Below are 9,450 nucleotides of genomic sequence, written 5' to 3'. Positions count from 1 at the left end.
ACAACTTCATTTACTTGATCATACATTTGACTAACACTCAATAAGTTATGCTTTAATCCATCAACATACATAACATTTCCAACTTTAACCTTTTCTTTTAGATAAACAGAACATTTACTCTTAATGACAGTTGGTGTGTCATTTCCAAAAGAGACATTCTTTTCCTTTTCTAAATCATTGTATGAAATGAGTTTATCTTTATGACCTGTCATGTGTTTTGAGCACCGTTATCCATGTACCACTAATTTTCTTGTCCTGATGCAAACACATCTATGCCACATCTTTCTTACTATAATTCCTTCTTTTTCCATACCTTGGAGTTTGATGATGTTTTCTCCTTTTGATAAATTGGCCGAAATTTTCTCCTGCATTCAGATTCCTCATGACCGAAGTTATTGCAAAATGAACATTCAATTTCATATTCAAGAGGTGAAAAAAATCTCTTCTTGATTCCTGTCATGCTCTGTTTTCTTGCTTCTCTAGTCATGATAGTTTTGTAAGCAACACATTGAGCAACCTTATGACCAAAGTTATGGCATTAAAAGCATTGTCCATTAAAGAAGAAGTCTATGTGATCATAAAATATTTGGGTATTGTTCACCTTTTGGTTAGTGCTTCTATTGATTTTCACCCTTGGAGTAAAATGAGCATGATTTACCTTAGGAGTACCTTTAGGCTTTTACGGAGGATTGACGCATTATGACTTGTTTTTGCTACAGTAAGATAACGTTTGGTGATGGATGAAGACATTTCTAGTTTGGATGTTTCTCTAGTGTATCCAAGACCAGTCTTAATAAGAGGAGAACGCTAAACCTTGATGATTTTATGCAAGGTTTCTGATCCTTTAGCAAACCTAAGATTCAAAGATTTTTTCTTCTCAAGTTCCTTTCTTAGACCCACTACTTCACACTCTAATTTTTCATCGTTATTTTCCCTTTCCGTGAGTTGATGTGTCAAAATGTCTATGACTATATTCTTTTCTTCCAAGAATATTTTGAAGTGAGTGATTTCTTCAAGAAAATCTTCTTCTTTTAAGGCATCCATAAACTTATCATTTTCATAATCCATGAGAAGTTTAATATCTTGATCAAATTCACCTTCATCACTATTAGACAGGCCATCACTATCTTCATGAATATAATAACTTCTTCTATTAATAAATTGTTTCCTATTACCTTTTCTAGAATCCTTTCCTTTGTCATCATTATCTTTATGAGGACATTGAGCAGCATAATGACCAACTCTACCACAAGAAAAATATTTGAAGGCAAGCTTACCTTTGAATCTTTCATAACCTTGTTGAAGTTTCTTCACAAAGTTTATCTCATCTTCTTCTGATATATATCCTGATTCCTTGAGATCTTCCTTTTCTTTTCCCTTTGCAAATGCTTTGAAAGCGACTTCTCTGATTTCTGATGGACCTCCTTTCCTCATTTCAAAAGCAGTTAAAATTCCATGAAGTTGAATAATAGTAACATATTGTAGGTCTTGCTTCTCTTCAATGGCAGATACTTTTGACTCAAATTTAAAAGATAGAGATCTTAAAATTTTCTCTATTATAGTAGCCTCATTTATTTCTTCATCCAGATTCCTCATGCGATTTACAATCTAATCTACTCGTAAAAGGTAACTAGAAATACTTTCATCACTATGCATCTTGAGAGTTTCATATGAGCTTATGAGAGTTTGGAGTTTAGCACGTTGTACCTGGGAGTCTCCTTCATAGCTTTGAATTATTGTCCCATATTTCTTTGGTTGTATTGAGCTGCATGACTTTGACGAATTCTAATTCTGATAGACTTCCCAATAATGCATTGACATCTTTAGTATTGGTTTCATATGACTTCTTTTTTGCTGGATATGTGGGGACTGTTGTTAGATATTGGTATCCTCCTTCCACAATTTCCCAAACATCAACTCCAAGTGACTAAAGATAGGCTCTGCTTCTTATCTTCCAATATGCTAAGTTATTTCCGTTGAAGATTGGTGGTTTGATAGATCCCATTCCTTCTTGATTTCTCATCTTGAGAGATCTTCCTTCAAGCAATCAAGCTTCTTTTGAAGGACCTCCTCTGATACCAATAGTCAGTAAAAATACTAAGAGGAGGGTGAATCATTATTTTAAGCTTTCACAATAATAAGTTTATTTTCTTTCTTTTTTTAAATTGTATACATGATTTTACATAAACCAAACAGCGTATGTCCACAACTATAATGAATGAAACCATCGTATAGATAATAAACTTTTAAAACATCTAATTCATTTTCTGTTGAACTTAAATCAGAGTGTGATACATTTACTAAGCAGAAAATAGATGCAGTAAGAATAGAATATATCAACACACATAAGCAGCATACATGAACACTAGGATTTTTTAGGTGGAAACCCAATGCAAAAAAAATACGTTGTTGCTGTCATCTAAGCCTTCAATCTTCTTCTTAAAAAGTGTTTAAAAGTTTTGTACTGGTGCATAATCTTTCCAGTACGTTGGCATCTACTTGCTAAAGGCTATAACCTTCACTCGTTTTCCATCTTCTACTAGAAGGGAGCTCCAACCCCCTAGCCCTTGTACTGGTTGATATGATTAGTAGTACATAGGCATTGGCCTATAGAAGGCTACCACCTTCACTCTTTCTCCGGGGACCATGTTTCATAAATTTTCAGTCTAGATACTCCTGGTATACATCAACAAAATATGTAGGCCACATTTCATCAAATTTTCAGATTTGGACCCATCATTAACATTAAAGCTCAAAATCAATCACCACTACAATACAACCATCAAATACAACTACATCAAACAATCACTTAAACCCATCAACTCTGAAGAAAAACATAATCAATCAATATAAACATTCAAATCATTGTCAGCAGAGCATAGAGTTGAACCCAAAACACTGCATCAATAACCAAAACCAACTGCAACCTCAAAAATCATATGTCAGAATGTATACGCTACTTCAATGAGGAAAACCTGTGTGTATATGCTACTTTCTGTAACCCAACCTGCATATACCTCTAAAGATACTAAATCGTAAAAATTATGAACCAAACATTGTACTAACTGAAGACATTCTGAAGACCTACTGTCATATTACAGAGTTCTAAATAGATAGTAGCAAAGATCACCCTTCTTACTCAATCAATCAGTCAGCCAGACTCAATCTCCTTATACAATTAGTTTAACTTCAGATGTAATGAAGACATCATTGACAAATAGCAGTAAAACAGTAGTGCTGATAAGATAGATCAGTGATTTCTAAACAACAAGCCCTTCCTCTACATACGCTACTCGGAAGCACCGAATCCACGTGTATACGCGCCTTCACTAAGGTGAACCTATGTATAGATCTGTAAATAATGACTTATAACTTCACAGCTTTTTAAGACTTCAGATATACCTAGATCATAGCATTTAAAGGATAAAACATGTGTTAGCACTCAGATCTAGCCTATCCATTATCAGATCATACAATGATAAGTCATTTCAGGTCTCATGATCCTAATCCAACATTGTATCCAAGGGTACATGAGATGTTTCAAATCTATATCATAACCATAACCCTTACAACACAAACTATACTTCAAATAGAAGTATTCATTGAAAACCCTTTCGCTTGCACATTTAGCCCTTTGATTTTCTCCTCCTTATATACTTAGAGCCTTTGTCAATACCATGCACCAAAACAACACTTATAACCTATGGTATTCTTAGACGGGATCAAGTAACCGTTATTCCACTCAATATTGTGGGCTAATACCATGGTATGGACCCTTGGTATTCTTTAACCTTAATTTTCCATCCCATGTGTTATTTTCCTTATGTGAACCTATGTGCATACGTATACACACATTTTATTCTTGGAAATCGCATGTATATGTGACTTGGACTAGGTTAAACAACATATACAACTTAAAACATTCTCTTTCCTCAATCTCTTGATTCTGATTTGTAATCCTTTATCCCAGCATCATGTTCTTCTATGCCATTACTCTGTTACCTCTGAATTGACTTGTTACAATGTGAGTTTCCATCATGGACAACACCTGTATCATAATGCCAACACAAAATATCCAACAAAAATATATTTTTCACTCTTAGGTTCTAAGGCTTTATGTTTCTCATCTGGAATATGGGCCCATGCTTCACTTCCAAAAACATGAAAGTGACTTACATCATGTTTAATTAGGCTCCATGCTTCTTCTGGAGTGATATTCTTTAAAAGCTTAGTAGGAGTGCGATTTACTATGTAATTTTCATAGTTAATTGCTTCTGCCCAAAAATTAAGACTAAGTCCTTTAGATTGAAGCATACAATTAGCCATTTCCTTTAAGGTGTGATTCTTCCTTTTAGCTACACCATTTTGCTCCAGAGTATATGCAACAATATGTTGCAATTGAATTCCATGCTTAGTGCAAAAGTTGATTAATTTTATGTTAACATATTCTCTGCCATTCTTAGATCTTAGCTTAAGAATTTGATGTCCAGATTATCTCTCAGCAAAGGCCTTAAAGGCCAAGAACATGTTAAAGACTTCACTCTTGAGTTTTAAGAAGTATACCCAAGTGCGTCCAGAGAAATCATCAATGAAAGTTAAGAAGTACTTGTAGCCAGATAATGAAACAACTAGAAGTGGACCACATAGATCACTATGCACAAGTTGTAAAGGGATTGAGGCATGCTAAAAGGCATCTACAACAAACACCATGTCTACAACATACAATAGGAAGACCTATCACCATTTTTTATTTACATAGATTTTGAAGGGAGCGATAGTTTAAGTGACCAAATCGTCCATGCCAAAGTTTGCTCACTTAATCATTATGAGCAACAAATATCGAGAGAAGAGTTGATGACCCAAAGTTGTTAAAATTATACAACATTGTAGAATCATCAATAATTCCAGTATCTAAAATATATCTAGGATCTCTTAGGTCCTTAATTACAACATCATGAGGTGAAAATTCAACGGTTTTACCGTCCCCTGAATGAGTTATCTGATATATAGATAGAAGCTTGCAGGATAATGTAGGAACACATAATACATCATTAAATTGACTACTGTCTAGATGAATAGTTCCAGTCCCTACAACATTAAGAGATCTATCATCACCAACATATATATATATATATATATATATATATATATATATATATATATATGTTACAATCATTTAAAGAAGAAAACATGGATTTGTTTTTGGACATGTGATAAGAAGCTCCAGAATCAATGAGTCACTCAAGAGAATGAGAAGAAGAAGATACATTTAGTACATAACCAGACCGATATGCTTGACAACCACATGTAGAAAGTGTTATTCTTGGAGATGAAGTTGAAGTTGAAGAGCGCTGCAAATGGATGTTATGTTTCTTTATTGCTGCTTCCAAGGCTTCCATCTTCTTAAAGCATTTGGATTCTAAGTGGCCATCACAATTATAAAAGTTGCAATGTCTATTAGTCTTGTTCACTTTGTTTTTAGTTTATTTATCATTTTGTTGAGTTGATTTTTCATGTGAGATTGAAATTACTTATGAACCTTGTTTGGTTTAGGAAAATTCTTTTTAGGATGCTGCTTCTTAGGATTCTTTGAACTTGGTTGCTTTTGGGCTATTCAGGATTTCTTAGAAGAGTTTCCAGTATTAAGAAAACCAAGATGTAAGAGCTTTTCTTTCTCTCTTATTAAATAATCACAAAAGGCATCAAAAGAGGGGGACTTGTAGTGTTGTCCTTGAGAAATAAAGGTTTATCTAATAGAATGGAAGGTGGAAACAAACACATAGTAGACTGGTCCTAACTTAGTAAGAATGGAATAGATATTGCTACCATATTGTTTCTTAACCTTAACACCTTCCAAGAGAAGTCTAAGGGTCTTAAACTTGGAAAAAAAAAAATTCAATGGAAGAGAAATTATTGGGGTCCAATGTAAGCAACTCATTTTTGAGTTGATGGGCTCTAATTTTATTTTTAATTCCAAAAACTGTATTGAGTTGTTTCATTGCTTCATCGGGGGTATTAATTTCTACGATATGGAATCTAAGGTCTGGAGAAATAGACATCCCTATCAATCCACATTCTTGATCTTTCTTATTTTCCCATTTGGCTTGCTTATCTTCATCTTTAAGTTTAGACTCTTGGCCTGAGGCTATTCTATAAAGACCTTTAATTTTAAGTAAATCCACCATGTAGTATAGCCATTGGAAGTAGTTGGTGTTGTCAAGAATAACTAGACATGGAATTTCCATTTTAAAATAAACTAAAGTTATATATGATAAAATTAACTGTTCAAATGGAAATATCTCTAAAAAATAGGCCGATTAAAAAAAATGGCTCTAAAAACGATTTCCGAATGAAGAATTTATGGCTTTTTGAAGAAAAGTTGTTGAAGATGCCAATGAACCACGTGAATGTTTGGAAGTGGATGATAATGTTATATTTTAAAAAAAAATCTCCCCCTTTCCAAACTTAATCTAATTAGCTCACTTTTAAAAGAGTATTACTCTATCTGACCCACTTTTATCAATAAGTGAAATTCACTTTTACAATGGTACTTTATCAACTATCCACTAAATTGTAACTTAAATAAAAGATAAAGTGACTTTAGAATTATAAGTGACTCACATTTTTATAATGGGTGAGAACACTTTTACATACAGTAACTTTAAAACATAAGTTACATGTGTTTTTTGAAAAAGTAACTCAACAAAAAGAAAGACTTGAACCCAAGACCTCTATTCTCATAAAGTAACTTTAGACCAAGTGATCTAGTTTAAAAGGTTAGTAATTTTTGGAAAGGAGGAAGTAGTTTCTTTTTTCACTGAAGCTTTGGGGTGCGTGCTTACTTGAAAAACCCTTTTTTCCCTACAAAAAAAACCATACAAACCAAATGAACAAGCAAAAATATCCAAGCCTTACATCTTAAAGTTAAATTTGGCTAGAAACTAAATATTTTCCTCAATGTTTCTGATTTTCCGAGATCACACTAAGGCGCGGCGAAAAAGAGCATACGCATGAGAAATAAAATTTTCATTTTGTTTTTGATTTGCCTAGATCGCATAGAGTCACAGGGAAAAGAGCATACGCAGAAATGAAAGGTATAAATCTGGTAATATTTTTTTTTATATAGGACTATAAACTGAAACAAATAGAGAGATAAATAACTATAATTGCAAATAAAGACTATATACCTCCAGATCTTAAAAATGACGTAGCTAGGGCTACTGGAAACCTTTTTGCGTGAAACAAAAGGGTTCCTCACTGGAACAGATGTTCCTAACACAATAGAGTAGTCCTATCGTCCCGAAAGTCGTCAAAAACAATAGATCTAGGAAACAACATTCGGATGCAGTTGTATCGGCTTCGGATTTGGATCACCAACGATGTCGCCCTCGAATAGCTCTAATACCATGAAGGAATTTACAGGGTAAGTTCCTTATATAGAACACCAAAGGAAACCACTCACAAACAGATCACAGATCAGTACACCAGTATTCTTAACGTGGTTAAAACCCTCAAAGAGGGAAACATTCCATGGATTGAGCCAACGCAACCACTTTAGGCAATTTATTAATGTAAAAAAAAAAAAAAAAAAAAAATTATATAAGCTTCTCTCATTAACATTCCCCTAATAAATGACTCTCCATTCTCTTTAAATAAAGAAAATGGACCAATCAGATGATAAGCCACGGATCAAGTGTTAGTAATACCGAGGAGAGAATGAATCATCGGATCACTTCATGTATAGAACATATCGTGACTGTCAAATTGTAAGTTACAAAAAGTACATACTAAATTAGAAACACGCTTTACCTAAATATCCTCTAGACCAAGTTATACTTAATGATTTCCTATGTGTCAGAGTATCATAATAGTAAGGTTATTTAATGCCAAATGATACAAGCTAGAAAGGGTTGGATTATGTGTTGAATTGATTTTGAATATATTTGTGTGCCTTTTGATTTATCTTTTCATTAGTAAAATTCTTCATCCAGAGCTTTTCCAGTGATTACTTAGAGATTCTTGCGGTATATCTTTTCGAATTTGTTCCTCTCGAGGGTATTTGTCACCTTTTAAATTTTTTGTCAATTCCTATTAAAGGTATAATTGAAACAACTTTGCTAGAATTCATCATGAATACTCTAGTTTAGTTGTGACTTAATGTTTCAAATGAAAATAAAATGTGTTATGCCTTTATCTTCTATATTTCTTCTTAATACTCAATCATTTGAGATGCATTAACAGAATTTTAATTTGTTCTGTCACATGTGGATGAGTGTTGTTCTATGTTTGTTTCCCAATTTACTTGTTTCCTATTTGGAAAATGTGCTAGATAGGCCTCTGTGCTTGTTATTGGTTGGTTATGATGAGCTATTAACTTTCATGATCACATGCTTTAGTATTCCCAAATTCTTCACTAATTTCCAAAAAAAATATTCCAAAATTTTTTCCTCATATTTGATATCTATCAAATTGTGTGCTTTAGAGTCTCTAATATTTAGGTTTTTCGAGTGAGGGAGCCCCCTCTGGCTAGAAAATACTAGTTTCTAGTCCAAAGTGGTCTTGTGGTTACCTCTACATTTCGTTCCTATAGCCAAAGGAAATTACAGAGTGCTAACATAGTGGCATCGTTGTTGGGGAATGAGAGCCTAATTTTTCCTCGGAAGACGTTTAATTTTAAGAGTTATATCATAGAATGAAACTTGTAAATTCACCATGACTGATAGTGAAATTAGCTGCATGCAAACCTGTGCGAGAAAAATTGGCTTCTAAGAGGTATACTAGACAAAACTCTAATCCTAATCCTCCAAAGATTGTCAGTGATCCCAAAATTCTCCTTAGAAAGAAGAAGATCACTGAAAAAGCTCAAACTATGAGCATCCCTTTTGGAAAATATTATTCTTTGCCTGAGCGTTTATTCTCTATATACAATCTTGAGTTCAATTTTATTTTCAAAAGTTCTTTTTTCAAGACCAAATTTTAAACCTCTGTTTCTGAGATTGTTGTAGATGAATTTGTGTTAAAACCTTTTATCATTCTTGCAAAATTTGATCTTTGTGAGCTTGATAAAAGTACATTAGTTCAGTCCCAGATATTTGAAAGTCTAGTAGATCAATTGTACCCTACTATTGAAAAAACATAAATTTTCCAGCTTGCTAGTCCTATTTCAACTGCTGATCATTTTTCCCATGTTGTCCCAACATCTGTTGCTTCATTTTTCACACGTCCTTTAAGCCCATTTGTCAAAACATCTTCTACTTTTCTTGTTTACCATACATCTCCTATTACAGTAGTTATCAAGATCACTATTTTACCCTCTTCTATTCCCAGTACCATAGCTAGTTTAGCCTCTTCTCAGACAACACCAATGGCATCTAGGTATGCTCCTTTGGTTCTCACAACTCAACTGCATGATCTTCCTCAAAACTATGGTCAGAGACTTCCCGAATATGA

This window comes from Pinus tabuliformis, chromosome 7, assembly GCF_031772625.1.
Source record: "Pinus tabuliformis cultivar Carrire ecotype Pingquan chromosome 7, CPIR1, whole genome shotgun sequence".
In the NCBI taxonomy this organism is placed as follows: Eukaryota; Viridiplantae; Streptophyta; class Pinopsida; order Pinales; family Pinaceae; genus Pinus; species Pinus tabuliformis.
Note: the sequence above shows the minus strand (reverse complement) of the source record.